Source organism: Cylas formicarius, unplaced genomic scaffold, assembly GCF_029955315.1.
Source record: "Cylas formicarius isolate icCylForm1 unplaced genomic scaffold, icCylForm1.1 PGA_scaffold_4__25_contigs__length_36172078, whole genome shotgun sequence".
In the NCBI taxonomy this organism is placed as follows: domain Eukaryota; kingdom Metazoa; phylum Arthropoda; class Insecta; order Coleoptera; family Brentidae; genus Cylas; species Cylas formicarius.
The window spans coordinates 10890463-10910616 of record NW_026844334.1 but is presented as its reverse complement, the minus strand read 5'-3'; the positions used below and the strand labels follow the sequence as shown (position 1 = coordinate 10910616).

At 32.6% G+C, this 20154-nt stretch overlaps 1 protein-coding gene across 5 annotated transcripts in view; it reads left to right on the top strand.

Moving 5' to 3' along the window:
* LOC132701563 (protein scalloped) overlaps positions 1 to 20154 on the top strand; it is a 125782-nt gene that overhangs the window by 38246 nt on the left and 67382 nt on the right. Inside the window, exon 2 of one of the 5 annotated variants that reach the window (XM_060669611.1) lies at positions 14680 to 14730. The exons of the other annotated variants lie outside the window; for them this stretch is intronic. The gene's annotated coding sequence lies outside the window, so the exon portion shown is untranslated. The remainder of the gene's footprint in view (positions 1 to 14679; positions 14731 to 20154) is intronic. 5 annotated transcript variants of the gene reach the window in all.

Here is a 20154-nt window from a genome sequence, read left to right as displayed (position 1 = left end):
GTTTTCTACGAAAAGGACATGTTTTCTAATAAAGTTCTGAATAATAACCAAATGATGTCCGTGCAGTTAGGCGTTATTCAAAAGCCAAAGCTGTGAAGCTGGCCCCGTTGTTGTGACATAATCCTCTAATTAAGTGTTTCAAATTTTTATTAGGGCCTCAACCACAAGATTGCAATTTACAACCCCGAGTAATAAACACAAATCCATCGACACCTGTTCCAGGCCACCATTCAGAATTTTTTAAATACTTTGATTGTCATGTCTTTGTCTTATGTCTATTATAAATGATTAGCTCATTGATACGTATCTATTATTTGTTAGGAAAGGTAAGAGATAATCGATTATTTTTTGTTGAAAAATATAGTACTGTGTAGTCAGAAGCGAGCGGCAAAGAGAAAAAAAATCAGTTAGTGAAACTAAACCACATTTGTTCTAATTAAATAATTTAACTAAATAATTAATGAATAATTTAATTAAATAATTATTCAAATATTTTTTTTTAATTCTTATCTCAACTATAATATTTTGATGTGATAATGTGTATTATTACAATTATATTTTATTTATTGCAAGGGGTATACTAGTTACAATTATTATTTATTTGCGAGAACTTTTCGTTGAAGCAACAAATGTGAAATATTTATTTCAAGCGATGTAAAATTAATTTTAAATCTAGCGAAAGTCGACGTTTTGGCAAAACCAAATTTGGTATCTTCCGGTCAGTTTCTTCGCGTAGCTGCTTGTGGGTATTCGACTCATTTGGATTCGTCACCAGTGAATTGTGAGGCAGCAAGTTTACAATTTCGGAAAAATATGCTTAACTTTTGTATTGCTATTAAAAAAATATTCTTTATGAAAAGTTGTGGTGCGTGATGGTCTGTCTAAAACCTATAAAATTTTAGAGATATTAATTTTCAAGAGCAAGAGCAATGTAGGTGTTACCTTGTTGACTGTAGGGGCTTCTACAATGGTATAGAGTTGTAATGTTATGGCATATTTTCTCTTTCTCTCTTTTTGCACTTATAGCTTTTTCTATCTGAGCAGATGTCTAACTAACTAACGCATACCTAAAATTAATTTTCTTCTATAGAAAAATGTACCTATTTTTACTTGCAGAAAAATTGCCTCACCAGACTCAGCAATATTAGGTTTCCAATTTTTAAGTTTGAGGGATCTATACTGTGAAACACCAGAACAAGATGTCGCCCTCCCCATTCAGACAATAATTTATCTGTTATCCACATTCACAATCAGCCAATAACATGACGGTAATACAAGTGACGATGTGAGGCAGGCAGCGTGTCAGCCCCTGTTCTCGTCGGAAGGTCCAAAAAATCCAAAAAACCTGGCGCCCAAAGATTATGAATTTGAGATTTACTTGCTGCAAATAAATTTTAATTTTCAATCAATAATTTTTGTATTCCAGTTAACACTAAACGCATGTGATGTTAAGAATTGTTTAATTCAGAGAATAAATTGTATAATATGTATTTTGTTAGTAAGAATATAATATACAAAATTGTGTATTATTGAGTTAAATATTTTAGTTAAGATAATTAAAGTACCAGTGTAATCAATTTTACCTCAAAAAAGTCTTATTTACTGTGAACGCAATTTTATTCTTGTAAATAATTTTGTAATAATTTTCGTAACGTTAGTAGTTCAGGGAAAAATTAATAAATAATAAATAGCCTATTTAGCCTATCCTAGTTCTTGAGGTTCGCAAAATGTAAAAGTTAAAGGCGGATTGACTTGCCCATCATATATAGATATAAATAACTACCTAATTTATTGAAATCAGGTTTTACGTAAGAGAAAAACCCAAATAAATCTCTATTATTTTGTATTATTTGTAACAAAGAAAATTTACTTTAAACGTTTTTGATTGGTAGTCTTTAGCTTAATTGCAATGTAATAAAATGTTAAATATCTGGTTTAAATGCTAAGTTTACAAGTTGTTCTGGAGACTTGCATGAACTTTATCTTCTATGAAAGCCCCAGCGCTGAAGTTGACACCACAAGTAAGTTTAATAGTTTTTAAGATATGAAGTCCACCCTTTTCTCCACTTCTTTTCAACTCTTTATCAATTGTATGAAAAGTGTATCAGATATCAGCTAAAGTCCTTTTTCCATAATAATTCATGACAGATCTGTTCACAAGAACTTCTGTCCATATAACATGACGCTATTATCCAAAGGAAACCATTGACTATCAGTACCCAAAAGATCACTATGGAATGAAAAAATCACTTCTTTAGGGATTATGTCTAAAATAAATTTTGAAAAAAATGTTTTTCACTATCTTTCCTGCTCGTGTCTTAAATTATATTACCACTGCTTCTGAAAACTCTGGGCGCTGCTGTTAAATAGACTTCAATTCCGCTTCCAAAAATAGAGGATGGTTTGTTTTGCGCACAATCGATTTAAGGATGAGTTCCAAACGCCGGGTAACTACACTGTCGAGTGCCAAATCGTTATAAAAAGATTAAATAAAGGTGAAAGTCAAGGCCGAAGCGTGAGTAAAATAATATAATATCGTATTTTATGCCGGAACAGTTTAACAATCCATCGCAAATTACATGAGCCTATATTCCAAGTGAGAAAACGATAATGGTTAGATACTGGCTCAACATTATATTGTTTTTTTCTTTGCAACATTTGTACATTAAATATAAACAATTCTTCATTTTCATAGAATTAATAAATAGTTTAACGTTAATTGGAAATAAATTATTTGCATGTGCCCGAAAACCTGCAGCCTCCGAAAGCAAATCTAGATCTGAAAAAATGATGAAGGGTCTTTTTTTCACCTTATTCTGTCGAATTTATTACCAAACTATTGAATGCGCCCTCTAAATGTCAAAAATCGTAACGCATTATTTCATCGTCTGGCAAAAGATATAAATGCATCATCGAAAATTTTGCGCATCCCGGAAAATAGTGAAGAAATAAAACCCTCAATCCATATTTTTATATCTAACATATTTTATAAGTAGCATTTATAAAGCTATGTTTTCACAAGAGTAATAAGGTTCGGGCAATGATATTTATGTTAGTTTTGAGTAGTTTTATATGTTGCCTTTCTAAACATTAAAGGATGGTCGAATCTCCTTTGAATATATTATCGTTGTTCGCCGAGTAATGGAAATAAGTCTGTTGAATGTTACCAGAAATTAAAAAAATTATTTTAATGGCGCCAAAGTCATTATAAAAACGAAAGACTTTGCGTCGAAAAATGTTAATTCTTACCATTGAAAGCGGACCATTAAAATGTTATTTAAACCGAGCGTTTCACTAGAATTTTTTTCAGCAATTTAGTAATAATTCGCGGAGGAAATAAAAATGGCAGAACTATGCCAAGAACTTAATTTACTGCGGTATTTGAGAATAAAAATCAAGTTGAGGCCGTCGGGAACCATGTTTTTAAAGGTTTATTGCAAGCCGAATGGCCCGCGCATTCGCTGCAACGCCATGGCTTAATCAGCATTCCAACTGGCAGAGAGGCCTTAAAAAAGGCAATTTAGTTCCAGGAGACGGAAAATACGCCATATTGTCTACTCGAAAAACGGATCGAGAGACTTTTTTTCAAATTAAATTTTCTAAAGGACGCTTGATTAATTTTGCCCGCCAAAAATAGACGCCACTCTCCGATTTTTGTGTTTTTCCACCTGCGACAAGCTCTTTCTTCAGTTTTATTTTATGTTTTACGATCTGTCAAGTCGCGTGGTACCTTTTTCTGTCAAAGAACCATTTTAATTCAACACTCTAGAACTATGAACGATAATGATAATTACAAAAAATTCTAAGTATAAAATGTACTACATTCTTAAATATTCTTCTCGAAATATTACTTTTTGAGATTTTACGGGCTTATAATAATTTCTAGTGATACAATGTTTCTTATTGTCTTCATCTAAGTAACTATTTTCTTATTTGAATATATTTCTTTTGTATCTAACTCAGATTCTATTTGGACAGGTCTGGCAACGCTGTATTTATGAAAATGGCTCTAAAATGTTTATTCCAATCAGCGTATAGATTTCCAATAAAAATACCTGCCTAAAAGGACACAAACCGCAAAGCATTTTCAAGCCGACGTTAACGTTAGGCATATTTTTCTTCCAGAAAAATAATCAGAACGCACGCCTATGCTCGACGCTGGGCGAATCCCGTACTGGGTCTGGAAAACGACCAAAACAAAACGGAAAGTTTGTACGCGGATTTCGCAGCATTCCAAAAATGGCGAATATACTCCGGCACGCGGTGTTTTCGAAACGGGGTGACTTTTTATTAAGGGATTTCATTTTTTTTATTCGTAATTCCCCCTCGCCCGCGGTCCTTTTCGACTCGAAAAATGTAAAGTGGTCTTATTTTTTATTGCCTAGACAAGGACGTCTGCTCCAAACGAGCGTTGTTTCGGTAATTTAAATACTGATGTACGAAATGCAGTTTTACACTTTTTTAGCGAAAAAAAAAATGATGAGGTTTATTTTTTACATCTTTCAGTGGTTAAAAATAATAAATAAAAAAGATTATAAATTGAATCAATTAAAATAAAAAACAAAAATCCGAAAACTAGAAAAAGCTGACATTAAAAATTAATTCATTTGTCTTTGTACGCGCCGGTGTGGGTATAACGTGTGTAACATTTTACTTTTTATAAAACTTCTAGATTCCTCCTGCGTCGGTTTTTGTTGATTCGAACTAGCGGACGTTTCGTCAATTATCCTGTGGGCTTCTTCAGAGCTTGACAACTTGACAGGTAGAGACCTGAGTCGCGGTTAAGATTGTTAGGTTGTTTATAGATTTCTATAGACTCTCGGATTTTTTGTTGGTAGAAGAATTGATTACATGCAAGGATTTTAGTTTTACCGTGTACGTTTTCTGTAAACACAGTGACCAAATGTTAGGTCTTATTTTCTATTGATAAGAATATCTAAGAATGGGAGGATGTTTAAATGTCTAAGAAAATCTATTAGGGATTCGTGACCATAAATAATGATGACCAAATAATAAAACTGTCATCTACGCAGCGTTTCCATAATTTTGGTTTTAGATGGAAGGTCTCGAGAGCGTTCTTCTCAAAGGTTTTCATAAATATATTCGCGATGACTGGTGATAGTGGAGAACCCATAGCTGTTCCCGATGTTTGTTCAAAAATTTCAAACAATATAAATGCAGATTAAATGTGACCTAGTTTCAGTAAAACTCTGAAGAAGCCAACAGGATGATTGGCGAAACGTCAGCAAGTTCGACTCAGCAAAAACAGACATAGGAGGAATCCAGAAGTTTTGTAAAAAGTATACAGTAGCCTGTGGAAGTTTCTTTGAAAAATTAAAATGTGTAACATTTTATAAATAATTATTTTTGAGACTTCGACTCGTTTGACTGAATCTTTATAGTTTTTTGGAACCAAGTCTCTTCGAGAATGAGCGATTGTTTTATCATAACAACGTTTTTTTTTCAATCCTTTGCCTAAAAGACTTTTCACATGTGGCAGGGATAGCTGTCATTTAATTTCTACAATAATTTGATTGTTAAAGTTCATGGCAAATATCCTGCAATAAATATTTGGTATTGTACGTAATGTATTTGTTTAATAATAATTGTACTACGTGAAATGCATTGAAATTACATTGAGAAGACATTGAATGTGAATGTGAAAAATATACGAATTCGGATGAACATGTTACACGGATTAAGGATTTAGCACTTTTGGAAGAAAACGCGATACCAGTCTTACTTTTTAAAAGCCTAAAAAATTGTCTGTTTATGTCATGGTTTTTATAGATCTAACTTTTGCAATGTCACGTGGAAAAATTTTGGGGCTAAGAAAAGCGGTGGGGAATGTCAAAAAATGGCCATTTTTTAGTGACATGCTCGTCTGACTCGTTAAAAAAAAGGCGAAATGCGTTAAAATTGCCAAAATTAAAATGTGTTTTATTATTCGACCGTTAATTGCGCTTTAGTTTCCGCGTTAAAATTCCTCAAATTAAAGATTGCGCAAGGCCAGTTGAGCTGAGACGCGGCGAAATCGCAACCGTGTAACCCCATTTAGGGGAATTAATTATTCAGAAATATATATTGCATGGGCACGCGTCGAGTTTTCTAGGAAGTTTGCGCAAGGCAAGGAAGAATATACGCCAGGTGGAGTGGTGCGAGAAAATTTATCGTCGGTAATTGTCTTGCGTCGCTTTATATTGTTTTGAATGGCCTTATAATATAATTTTTAATAATACGCTAGTCAGTTTAATTAAAAATGTTAAATTAATGACCAGGTTGTTCAAAAGGCTTTAATTTAATCGAATTTAAATAACACAAATTGCTGGATATAAACATCCCATACGTAAAGGGGCGTTTTCAAATTTCAGGTTTAACGAATTTAGTTTTAAAAATTACGATGCCTGACCACACATGTGTTGCCAAAAAATAAACGTTTCAAAATTTTTCAAAAAATATTAAAAAACAGGATTGTTAGCTATCTCGAGAAATGTGAAATCGTACACCACCTTCAATTTGGGTTCCAGAGCGGTAAATCCACCCAAGATGCCATTGCTACTAGTATACCGACAGAACATATCTATAAATCATTAGCTACAAATCTTAAATCACTGTATTTATTAGGATATCAAGAAAGCGTAAATCACAAGAAATTGATTAAGGTTTAGGAGCGTAAATGATTTAGGGGAGTAGCCTTAAAATCAATGTTAAATTATCTCAGTGACCGAACACAATATGTCATCCAGGTGCTTAGTTGTGAAAGAAAAGTTGAATATGGAGTTCCACAGGGAACTGTATTGGTTCCGTTTCTCTTTGTTTTGTCCATTAACGATATATTTCGTGTAAACTCAGAGTTTAGCGATGGACATGGACATGGACAAGCACATGACTTGGAAATATAAATTGAGATCCTTTCACCCAATATGCAAAAATGCTATTGAATTTTGTGATATTAAACACTCAAAAATCTTGTACAGGGCATTGGTTTAGCCGCATCTCACATACGGTCTCTTGGGGTCGCATGGTTTGACTAATTACTGCTAAAAGTTGTATATAATTAACTGCTGATTTATCCTACAGATGAACTCTATCAAATGGCAAAGATCTTAGATGTTAGGCAATATATTTTTTTAAATTACGAATTATTATTACAAACGCAAGAACGGCTTACCTCTATTCGAACACGATTATTCTACACAATATCAAGAGAGAGATGCTTTCCTGTATTAGTTACAAAAATTATTGCCGTGGTACTTAATATAAAAAGTAAATAAAAGAGTGGGTTATTCAGCAGCCGGGGCGTTATATCTACCAACAAGTAGATTTAATAAATAGTTATTTTATTATTATTATTAACTCTTAGATCCATATAGTTTGTCCTGATTTTTGTAAGTCGGTGATACACAACACACTTAAAACTTAAAATTTTATGTCTTATTATTTTTTGAGTTGTCTTCTCCTATTTATTTAATGTTCTTTTGAATGTGCTATTTGTAAATAAACTATTATTATTATTTAAAAAAAAATAAGAAGAACTGTCTGAACATATACGTCAAATCCCTCTTTCAACAAGTGGCTGGTGCCTTGAGTTCATTTCCATCTTTGTAAATATATTCTGCTCGCATTATTTCAAGTCTTCGATTGCTCGAAATATATTGTCGTTATCTCCTATTTTCTCGGATATTCCAAAAATGAGCACTTTGAAAGTGACTACTTGGTATACTACGTCACATAATATTACCCATACAGGTAGATCAAAATTTTGGTTGTCCACTAGATTTTCGAAGATAAAATGATAAAAAATCCTATGTTTAAGGGTTGTTGATTGGCTTGAAAACATTCCTAATCAATAATTATAGAGGTATGCGATATATTTCAAAAGGCATATTTCTAGAATTTATTATTTCTTATACTCCCAAATTATTTTTAATGGACAACGATATATAGAACTGGGCAATTTTACTCTAAATAAAAATTTTTGAGTTGATCAGCAAAATAAAATGTCGGTAACAAAACACAACAAAATCAATGTAAACTTCTTTGGAATTAATTGTAAAATACAACAACAAAAGGGAAGATTCTTATAGAGAAATAGATATTTTGCTATACCTACATTGATGGGATTATGGATAAAAGGATTTTTTAATGATATTGTAAATTATAAAACTGTTTTTTTATATTATAACCGCTTCACTGGTTCATATAGAATTAGAAATGGAAGAGTAATAGTTTTTTTTTTGCGAAAATTAGAAGCGACCTTGGTGTCTTTCGTGCGCTGCTGTCTTTCCGACTAGTTAAGATTATATAATTCAGAAATATTCACGTACGATCCCGATCCACAAAGGTACGAGCGAAAAGAAGAAACAATTCCCGTTGCTCCGGCGGCGGCTTCAGCGGAGGCGATCTTTATCGAGACGGCAACGTTATCTCTCGAAGGAGTCTCCCGAATTCCTTAGAAATACCACAAGAGATTTTAATTGAATAAAGTTCTTCGCCTTTGATCGGCCGCCCAATCTTCTATCTCCGCCCCGAACTCGACTCGATTTGGAAAACAGGGAAAAGTTAAGTAAAAGGGATGTTTTTCTTGGAGCAAAGAGACTCGACTTTAGAAAACATTTTCGTATCTCAGATGCGCTTTTTATGTGGGGCCTTGAACAAATCGATAGCTAGCTGTGTGCGGAAGGCAACAAGTGGGCAATTCCGTTCGACTACTCCGTATAGCGAAATATAGTCCGTTAAAATTTCGTTTCAGAAGATTCCGGCGATTTTATTCGCTGTCCTTTTCGTTTTCTATCGGAGGTCTATTAAATTATGATTCCGATGGTCGTCGGTTAAGAGTTAATAATGAGGATCTTTTTTTCTAAAATGTGTAACGTAGCTGGGCCAATTAAAACTAACCAAAACTTGTGAAATCTTTGTTTATGGATCGCTTTTAATTTTTTTTTTTTTACGGATGGATCTCTGAAAAATGCATTAAAACCTTGTTTTCCTTATTGTTTCTACTTAAAATCATGGAAAACTGAGACTATTTAATAAAAGAGAGAGAAGAGAGAAGCAATATCTTTCAAAAACGCACTAAAACCTTATGTTTCTTTTTGCTTCAATCAACTCAAAGTCATGGCCAACTGGGACTAATTTTTGATGTCAAATATCGTGATCAGGACTACATAAAACCTAATTCCTTTTTGCTGGATAGATCTTACTAAAGAGAAATTAAACGGTTTTTTCATATAGCATCGACTGAAGTTATGGCTAACTTACACAGTTTTTTGAAACAGAAAATCGAGAAGTACTTTTAGAATTTTGTTCAAATTGAAAATGACAACAAATTCGTAGTCAGGACTACTTAAAATTAGCTAGACCAACGACCAAAGTGTTTAATGTTTTTAAAAAAATAAATTTTGTAAACCATGTAAATAACGATTTTTTATATATCATTTTTAGATTTTACAAATTTTAATTATAAAAATTTCAAAAATAATGATAAAAAAGACTTTTTCTTATTTTTAGTGTGCCATCTTAAAACAACAGCATTAATAAATCTTAGTATTCGAAAGGTGTAATGTAAACACAATTTAAATATAAATTAGCCAGTGAATTTGACAGTCGAATATTCGCTTCTTCATGGCAAACTTGGTTTTACAAAAGAAACTATGCCGAAGTCAATTTTGATATTTCTGTTATTTTTATTATTAGGTGAGAATTAAAAATCATTTTTAATTAAAAAAATACGGCTTTGTAAAGTCTGTTTAGTTGATATCTAATCCTCTCTAATCATATTTAATTTTAAGAAAATCTTAGTGTCTTTCTTTGAGCCATAAACAAACATTCTACAGGAGTAATGCTTAATGCTATAGGAGTAATGCGTTTGTGTTATTTCGAGCACAATGTATTCGAACTTTATGTAGTCCCGAATAAGAATTCGTTTATTCTTAAAGAATAGCCCTTCTCGATCTTTGTCATCAAAAATGTAAATATAAAATCAAAACCCTGTATTGAAACATTATAAAAAATTTTATAGTTGGGTTTCCAGTACTCCCGAATAAGAATTCTCTTTTGTTAAATGGTTTCAGTTGGTCATGACTTTAAGTTGAAGCAATAAGCATAAGCTATGCAAAAAAAAATTAAAATCGAATTATAAACAACGATTGTACAGGGTTATGCTGTATACACACAAAAATTTTGTATACTTTGACGAAGTGCTAACTACTTTTTAAAATATTTTAAGATATTCCTAACCCTTAAATTAGTCACACAACAAATTTAATCGTACATAAAACAAAAAAAAAACTTGCACAAAAGTTATGTACATATATCAATTTCTATAGAGCCACATTAAAAACGAAGTTACACATTTACGTACTTTTAAGTACCGTAACGTTCTTAAACAGGAAAAAGTTATTCTCTTTATTAAGGTGTTTATAACTCGTTAAGGTTTTAATCGTTTTATTGTCAACATTATTATTTTTGTTGCGAGAGCCAAGCATTTGGAATCGTAACGAAAAAAAAATCGCCAAATGCCAATTCAAATCAGACATATTGCACGTAATGACCGGGTACGGCATCGTATACCTTTCCCGTCGAATGCACCGAGAAAAAAGAAACATCCGCCATAAATGTCAAACGCAATGGGCAAGGAGCAAGGTATAACGTTCCCGATAGATATATGTAAATGATCTCGACACGAGCGTTACAATAAGCAATTTTGTAACACCGTGTGCTTTCTGCGTTCGACAAAGAGGTATTTTTTTCCCGGCCATCCCCACCGCCACTGGCGCACGTTAAGTTATTACATAATATGCGAAACTTACCGCCGTTGTCTAAGTGTTTTAAATTAACCACAAAACATGGTTTATTATACATTTTACGGCGGCGTAATAGACATCAGATTGGCCATTTTGTTTTAACACACGTCTGTGCAACTTTGTTAGATTGTCAGCATACATTCTAAGCGGCTTAGTGTCATAAGCGTACATAGTCTATCCTTACTTCATATCAAAGTTCCAAAAACAGCCCGTCGACTCGTGAATGCGAATGAATGCGCATGCTCTGCTCTTACAATTTAGAAATATTCATAATAACTAGAAAAATAGAACTAAAATAAATAAATATGTTTAAAAACAACAATTTCAATATTAAATATTACATGGAGTACACAGTTAGAATATACAATGAAATGAATTGAGAATAGTAAGCACACAACCATCTGACTAGACTAGTTGAAGATTACAGATTTCAGTTCAGAACTCGGTTTAACTGGAAACCTTTGGAAACTCAGTGGCCGTTGTAACTATTCTATTGTAAGCAATATTATGATAATGATGACTATAAAAGTTACTGTATGAGAAGATCTCTAGCTGAGACATAAAAGTTTATAGTGCCCAACATTTCGGGTAAGATAACTACGTAATTCACAATCTGGCTGAGTCGTTATTTGTTCTACAACCTTTAAGATGCTGTAGATATTTTTGAAAATTTCTCTTCGTTTAATTTGATCTGGTACTGGACCAGGATTTAAATGCTATACTGAGAAAAATAATTAGTTCCTGAAAATAAAGCACATTTGTTCTAATGAAACAATTTAATTCGTATCGTATCGAGTCTTACACTATTACAAGAAATATGTTCGTATTATTACAATTCTATTTCAGTTATTGCGAGAAAAATAATACCCCAATTAGTATACCCCTTATACTATTTGGGGTATTATTTATTTTGCGAGAACTTTTCGTTGAAGTAACAAAAGCTAAATATTTATTTCAGTCAGTGCAAAATTAATTAACATTATATGTAAATAGCAATCAATAATATTTAATTTTGCGATATGTAGGGAAAGTTGACGTTTTGGCAAAATGACGTATGTTATCTTCAGGTCAATATCAAAAAGATTATGCTTCCGGGAATTACAGATTTACTGGCAGCAAATAAATTTTGATTTCAGGAAATATGCTACCATACCATTAGTTTAAGATTCGCTTTATTAAAAATAATAATTTTTCAGTTAAAACTAAACGTATGTAATGTTAAGAATTGTTTAATTCATGGAATAAATTATATAATATAAATTTTGATAATATCGGTTTGTAGAAAATTTCAACCAAACTTTATTGGCGCAATGAGAATATAATTTACAAAGTTGCGGATTATTGAATTAAATAACTTAGTTAAGACATTTTAAGTAAAATTATAATCAATTTTGTCTCAACAAAAGCTTATTTACTGTAAATGTAACGTTTGTTATTAAAATGATTTAATTCATCTCAGGGAAAAAATTCTCTCTGTGTACAGTTCATTAGAAATGAATTCTGCTTCCTACAATAAGATCCAGAAGCGTGAAAAAAGGCCTTTCATTTGACTTTTTTTTTATATACAACCAGAGGATCTCATTTTAGAATTTTCTTTTTACAGTACTGCATTCCGCGTTTATTAACGTTTTTAACTAATTTTGAGCGATCACGGGAGGCAACCCGTGGACACAATGAAGCGACGCTGCTCTGGAAAATCATTGCAATGACGATCGCAGGTTTGGATTACTTTTGCGGCGTAAACCTTTAACGGCCCAAATCGGGTGATCTGAAAAGTGCCCCACGCGGAATACATTACGGCCGTAATTACGGTAAAAGAATTCTCGAAATGCGATTTGCGTGCTTAGCTACCGTTTTCCTGTGGCCAATTGTACGGGGGTAGAACATAACACAGAGACGTCAACGTTTAAACCGATATGCACACAGAATTACGATTAAGAAGACGCTGCTGGTTGTCGTAGCGTCTTGCATTTTGCTTAAGAAGGCACCAAATAAAAAGCTCTCTGGTTGGTATAATACGACCAAAAATATAGTGCTTTTATTGCTTTGACGTTTTAAGTATTTTACACTACTTTAACCGCAAACCTTCGCAGGACCGTGGTAAAACCCATTAAAACAGATGTTTATTCTGCATTTGGCAGATCTTGCCTGAGATGGACCGTAACGAATATTTGTAGAAATTTTTATTTTAAACTTAAATGAATAGTTTTAAATTTGATTAAGCATTGATGCTGCGGGGTAATTTCGAAGGAGAAGTGTTTATTTGAACATGAGGTGATATATATCGCTCTTAAGAGTTTAATCTAAATTACAATTTGTTCAGTATATATTACGAAGGTGTGACTGTGATCCTTCCAGTAAGTACGTATTTATGTATCTGATTCTCGACCCTGCGAAGCTGTTTTCAGTGTTATTACTAACCAAAATTTAGTGACAGTACTATAAATATAATTCAGCAAGAGGTAGCTCAAATATCAGTACAAAGCTGGTCTAACTGTGAAAAAGGAGTAATAAAAGAAGACAATATTTACCGAGAACGATTAGTGGCGGAGTTGATCATTGAACTAATTGACGACAGTAGCGATAGTGACGATTTTTTAAGTGACTGATAGTTTATTATTATTATATTTAATATTTTGTGTATTAATTATGATAGTATGAAAAAATTTAATGAAATAGAACGTAATAAATTGTTACTTTGTACTATTTTTTTATGTACATGTTTCAAGAATTACTCAGCGAAGAACATTGAAAACGTAGTTATATCCCGCTTGTTAGTGTAAGTAGATAAATTCCTAGGACGGTCCTGGAATGGTTACGGGTAAGAGCCTGCTCGGCAGGGTGTTCTATAAGGGGCTGTGGTTTTGGAGAAATAAACAGTAGGCAAAGTTCGTCACGGGGTCGGTTGTAAAGGCACTATATTTCTGGTCGAAGTATATTAGCTGACCCGTAAAGCAGATTATTCTATAGCATTATGCAAAGTTTCACTATTTTCAATATACTAATAATAGTAATTTTTTAAGATGCTGTATTTTATATTTTCCAAAATAGTTTTTTTAAGAATATTTTATCTAAATAATAAAAAAGCTAAGCTAAATAGTAGTAGTATAAAATTATTAGTAAGCAAAACGGCAAAATACATTGTATTTTAATGTAAATAACATTTTTTCAAAAACAAAACACCTGAGGAAGTTGTAGACAATACATATTTGGTAAAATTTTGGTAAAAAATGAACACTATAAACAGAATCTTCCATTTCTGACACATCTGTGTTGTTCTCGTATTTGTATTGTGGTTATTATTGTAGTTCATTGTAGTTCATTGTAGTTCATTCGTAGAAATTCCACATATGAAACTCAAGGCGCGTCAAATCTAAGGATCTGGGTGGCCATGTTAGCCTACACTTCCAACGAATTATTCCATTTACATTTATTAAAAATAATTTTGAAAATAAAGTAAAAAGAATGATTTTTTTCAAAACTTTATATAGATACACCCTGCGTAATCGAGATAAAAAGTGACCTTCTCGCACGGCAACCTCGATCCCGTGAATCGTGAAGTTTTTCGATATCCAGTTGGTCCCCAAAAGTAGGTAAAAACTGTATATGCAGATATGCGATCGGCTGTGGTGGGCTCTTGCAAATCTGTGCCATTTAATTGCCGTCCAATTAGGCACGGAGGTGGCTTTTTCGCTTCGCTGAGCCCGGCTTCCGGCATGCATCAATGACTTATCTTCGGTTATGCGTTCTCGGATAGATACCACCAGGAGATAATGGCGATTTTTTAACTCCAGATGACTGGCGACCGTTTAAAGAAAATGTTTTTTTTTATATATAAAACGTTGGTAGGTAACTAATCTTTTTTTTGTTTCAGGTAAGTGCATCAGATCGTTTTCCCGGGATGATGCCTGCTCAGTTCTAGTCGGTATGTCTGATTATGATTATAGATCGCTATATACCTGCTGCTCGACTTGAAATGAACTACAAATGTGTGGACTGTTTTCAGATACGCATATCCGCAAAGATAGAAAAGATATAAAAGACAGGGGCTTGGGTATATAAAGATTTTATCCGCTGGGCCTTTTTTTATAACTTTATCCTATTTAATTTAAACCTCATAAGCAAGGTCCACCGTCTAATGTGACATGCGTGAAAATTCTCGACCATTTGTGGAAAACATCATTCAATCTGTGTGCGGTAAATTGCGATTTTACATCTAGTTGAAATTTGAAAAAAAAGGTGGCCGTAAAACGTGTCTATTTTATGGTACTTGTCATGGTGGAACGCGCAATGGTCCCACTAAGATTTTTTATTTGGCGGCCATCATGGAAAGCAATGTCAGCATATACATAATTTTGATGATAATTTCGCGCAGATTTCAAATATGGAGATTGGAGATATTTATTCAAAATTGTAAGGTTAAACCGAAAGCGACTTCAACAATCTAAATACGTCAAGAAATGGGGTTTTATTCACTCATTTTTCTATTAAAAAATCAAATATAGATGTTCAAAGCTGTAAAGAAAAGTGGGGGGGTAACTACATCTTGTCTCACCAGTACATCAGAAATTAACCAATTTAAGATACAACTGCAAAATCGAACAAAACTATAAGCCTTTATATGCGAAAATTTTCGTCCAAATACCATTTTCGTCCAAATACCATTTCAGTTTTAAAAAATATGAAAAAAATATTTTCCTTTAGGATTAATTAAGCCACTCTTCCTATTCTTGAAAATGCCAATCCTCAACGGCGATATATTAAATAATATTTTTTCCAAAAAATCTTCGTAAAATCTACCGTACTTTCACTTTTAATTGGGTTATAATTATATTGAAGAATTTCGCTATCGGGAAACGGTTATCGATAGCGCATCGGTTAAATTAGAGAGGAGTAGTGAAAAATGAATAAAAGTATAAGATGCAATAAGTTCTATTAAAATCGTTCGTAACGCATTTTTGTCTTGGCGATAAATTGAAAAATATTTTAGTATATTCATGTTGAGGTACATATTACGATATCCTATTGACTTAAAAAGTTAAAAGTGCGTGATCAGCCTGAGTTTTTAAAACAATTATAAATATTTTGATAAATAAATATTTTTGCAAGTAGGAAATGTTTTAAAAATAGCAAAACATAAGACTATTGAAAAATCGTTGTCGTTAATTCACTGAAATAGCTCGAACATTATGGTTTTCTTTTGTTTATTGTTGTTTTTGTTTTTGGTGCTAGGTATAGACACGTCAAAGCCGCTGAAGTTTAAATTAAAACGTTAATTTAATTCCCATTGACATTTAAATTACAACTCAATCAAACTCAACCCCCCAGCCTTTTGAATAATTGTTGGATTCATTTTCAAATTGAAACCGCCATATAACGTGAATACAAATTAAAATTTTCGCTAATGGAAACAAAGTTAGCGTAATCAGTTTGATAATGATAATGAACGTTCAGTTATAGAGTATATTAAACCAATGGGCTGAAAGACCATTAAAGAAAAAATTGAAATCACAGAAAAAACATTTGTATTGCTTTTTTTTAAGTAATACTATTTTAAATATGTATTAACCGCGTTTCTTTTAAAAGTTATTATTTTTTTAAAATTTGATGAGCACTTCAGAGCTAGAAAGAAACATGTACTGACGCCTTGACACCATTTCTTATATAAAAAAGAATTTTTGGAGCATTAAATTGGAGCAAGACAATTTTGTATTTTTTTTGTTTACTGCTTCACTTTTACTTACTATCTCTTTTTCCTTCAGTAGTGAGTGCAGTAAGGATTCGTCGAATTTTTCACCAGAAATTGTTTTCTTATCATTATCTTTTGGTATTTCGAGTTTGATAAAAGCTATGCTCTTGAAACTAAATTGTTTAAATTGTCGTTATTATTTTTTTAAAATTTGTATATCTGGACTTCAAACTTCGAAAGAATCATGTACTGATGTCTCGGCACCTTTTTTTTATATATAAAAATGAATTTTTGGAGCATTAAATTGGAGCAGGACAAATTTTAATTTTTTTTTACTGCTTCACTTTTACCTACTATCTGTTTTTCTTTCAGTAGTGAGTGCAGTAAAGATTCGTTTAGTTTTTTACTAGAATTGCTTTATCATTATCTTTTGGTATTTTGAGTTTGATAAAAGCTATGCTCTTGAAACTAAATTGTTAAAATTGTCGTTCTTAATTTTTAAAATTTGAATGTGGCGACTTCAGAGCTTGAAAGAAACATGTACTGACGTCCTGACGCCATTTTTAATATAAAAAAGCATTTTTGGAGCATTAAATTGCAGCACGACAAATTTGTGTTGTTTTTGTTTAGTGCTTCACTTTTACTTATTATCTCTTTTTCCTTCAGTAAGGATTCGTCGAATTTTTCACCAGAAATTGTTTTCTTATCATCATCTTTTGGTATTTCGAGTTTGATAGAAGCTATGCTCTTGAAACTAAATTGTTAAAATTGTTGGAATGGCCAGCATCCTCGCAGTAACATTAACAACAGACTAAACCGAATTATTATTGCATTTTCAAATAGTTTTGATAACATTTTTCTCAAATCACACTGAACATAATAATACAGAGATGAAAATGTAAGAAGTATTTGATTATTTTCGTTATTTTGTTTCGACTATGCAATATACAAAACGACCATCGCTGTATCTTAGTGGAGCTCAGACCTCGGGTTTAGTTTTGGGTTGCGTCAAAAGTTCAGCTATTCTATCGATTCGGCACAATCGGTTCGATTCCGTTTATTAAACATTTTCCCGCGACATTAAACAAACAAATTTCCGAAAACTTACGGGCGTTTAGGAAATCGATTGCCAAACGGCAACGGAAACAAACACGATTAGATTTATATATTATGTGGTCGACGGTTTTTATTTTCTGGAAAATCGAAAGTGGGCTGAACAAACAGAATTTCTTTGCCGATATAGGCGCGGGTCCGTCCAAAGAGAGAGAACCGTTTATACGCCGTAAATCTGCCAGCGAACCAATTCGGTGTTCTAATTATAAACTGCATGTGTTTTATTTTGTTTAAACCGTATATACGTTAACAAAAAGGAAAATAATCGGCTCGTGCGAATAGCGAATACTTGAAACATGTGCGCGTGGTTTTGGTTCGTCGACTTACCACCCAGTGTTTCGAATTCGGCACTGGCCTATCGGGATCTCGGAAACGGTAGGTATCTATCTCTTAGGGCGATTCAAACAGGACGTACTAGTGTGATCTAGGACGGCCATTTTTTTTGCATTTGTCGACGTTTATAAAATTGTTTCAGTTTTTGTGTGTTTTTTTTTATTTAATTAATATACTATTCAATTATTGCTTTGTAAATATAATTGGAAATGAAATAAAGAGTTAAAAGTATTGTAATAAAAATCAAAATATACCCTACCCACAGGTTCTTTCGGGTGTAAAGTATGTTCATAGATATAAGAAAGTGACTAACTGATACGAATTAAGGAAAGACCCGGGCAGGTCCGTACTTTGCTTAGAATTTAATTATTTGGGGTTTTGTTAGGAAATATACTAAACAAAATTTATTTATTTATGTGTGTATTTATGTTTAAATCTAAAATAAAATTACAAATTATTTTTATTACCTACTTAAATTACTTAAAATTATTCACATAATATATGAGTATCACTATCGCCATCGTCGCCTGTTCTATTTATTATTCGTTCTATATTATTTGCAATATGGATATACGATTGTTCTGCCTTTTCTATATGTTTAACAGAATTTGCCCAACTTTGTGGAGGGATGTTAAAAACTTCGCGGCAGATTTCAGTTGGTGCCAAACATGTTCAATTTTATTAAATAAACAATGGGAAGCCTTAAAACGGTATGTCCTAGATTTTTTGCATAATTATCACAGACGTATTCCTTTTGTAGCTTCAAGCTTTGTAGAACCTCAATTAATTGCTTTTTGGTATAATCTTCGTGAAAATAAATGTCGTTATTGAACATGTAGTTTTGGATTGTTGCTTTTGTGTCACATGGGGAAGGGGTTTTAGTCAAATGTCTATTGTGATTCATTACAATTACGCTATTAGGCTATTAGGAGGAATGTTTGGAACTAGTTTGTTTTTACACCAACTTTCAAATAAATCAGCGGTGGTGCCTTCATGGTAATCCAGAGAAGAATCTTTAATATTTTTCGCAGACAGAGAAAGTCCATTTGGAATCCAACCATCTTTAGAGCCAGCATGCCTCTTTTTGTTGCAGCGTTTGTTTTACACTTATCAGTTGAGTCAACCCCGCCATTTCCGAATTCTAAAAGATTCCATTAAAACTTGCCTTTTGAATACACTTCCATAAGGTAGTTCTGCTACATTTAACACCGGTTTCATCTTTTTCAAGCCTCCTAACTAAGATATCTAATGTAGGCACGCGTTGTTCCTCGTATAACTGTCAGCATCGCTTCTTTTTTTCCTCGCTGAAATGGGATTATTTACAATTTTCCATACAGTTGATGAAATACACTAGATTCGCACATATTTTGCATAATTCGGCACACGATTCAACACACGCTGTATTACACACGAAATAAGAATGATTACTAATAAACTTAAACTAAGTAGTATACCAAACCAAAGGATATTAAACATAGGTAGGCATAAAATTATTTTCTGTTCCGGACCACAATTTTACCTGAATTTAAATTCCGAAACGTTAGGTAATAATCTTGTTGCGTTGTATGTTAATGACCATCCAAAAGCAATTGGTCACTTTCTTAAATCTATGAACAGACCATACCTCGGGGTTAACGTATTGTTTTGTTCTTTTCATTTCCATAAAATTCCTATAAATATCATCTCTAGGAAATATCTGGCTTGATTGTAGGCTTACTTTCTGGAATCATTTAAATGATATAAGAGCTGAGGGCTATATGGCTGTCTTTAAGAAAGATTTTGTAAGTTTTCGTCCGTTCATTATTCACAAGCTTTAAATTAAATTTATTGTCCCGTGATATCGAGTGTAATTTTGTTCTTTCAAAATTGAATTTTGGAGCCGTGTCCACGGATTTGTTATACGTTTCATCTAGCGAACATTCCAAATTTTAAAAATAGTCCAAAGTATGTTTGACTCCCTTAGTGTCGTTAGTTATATTCCTGTAAGGATTAACAATTATTTTCTAATCGATTTAATATTAATAAATAAATAATAATTAAACGAATATATTAATTATTTTCAATGAAATTAATTATCTAAAGTGATTATTTGAGAGTGCCATTATAGGAGTGCCTGAATATATCCCACATATCACGTTTGATTTTCATAAAAAAAAAACACTCTACTTCGTTGATTCATTTCCAATTTTTATACAAAGCAGATACAAATTCCGT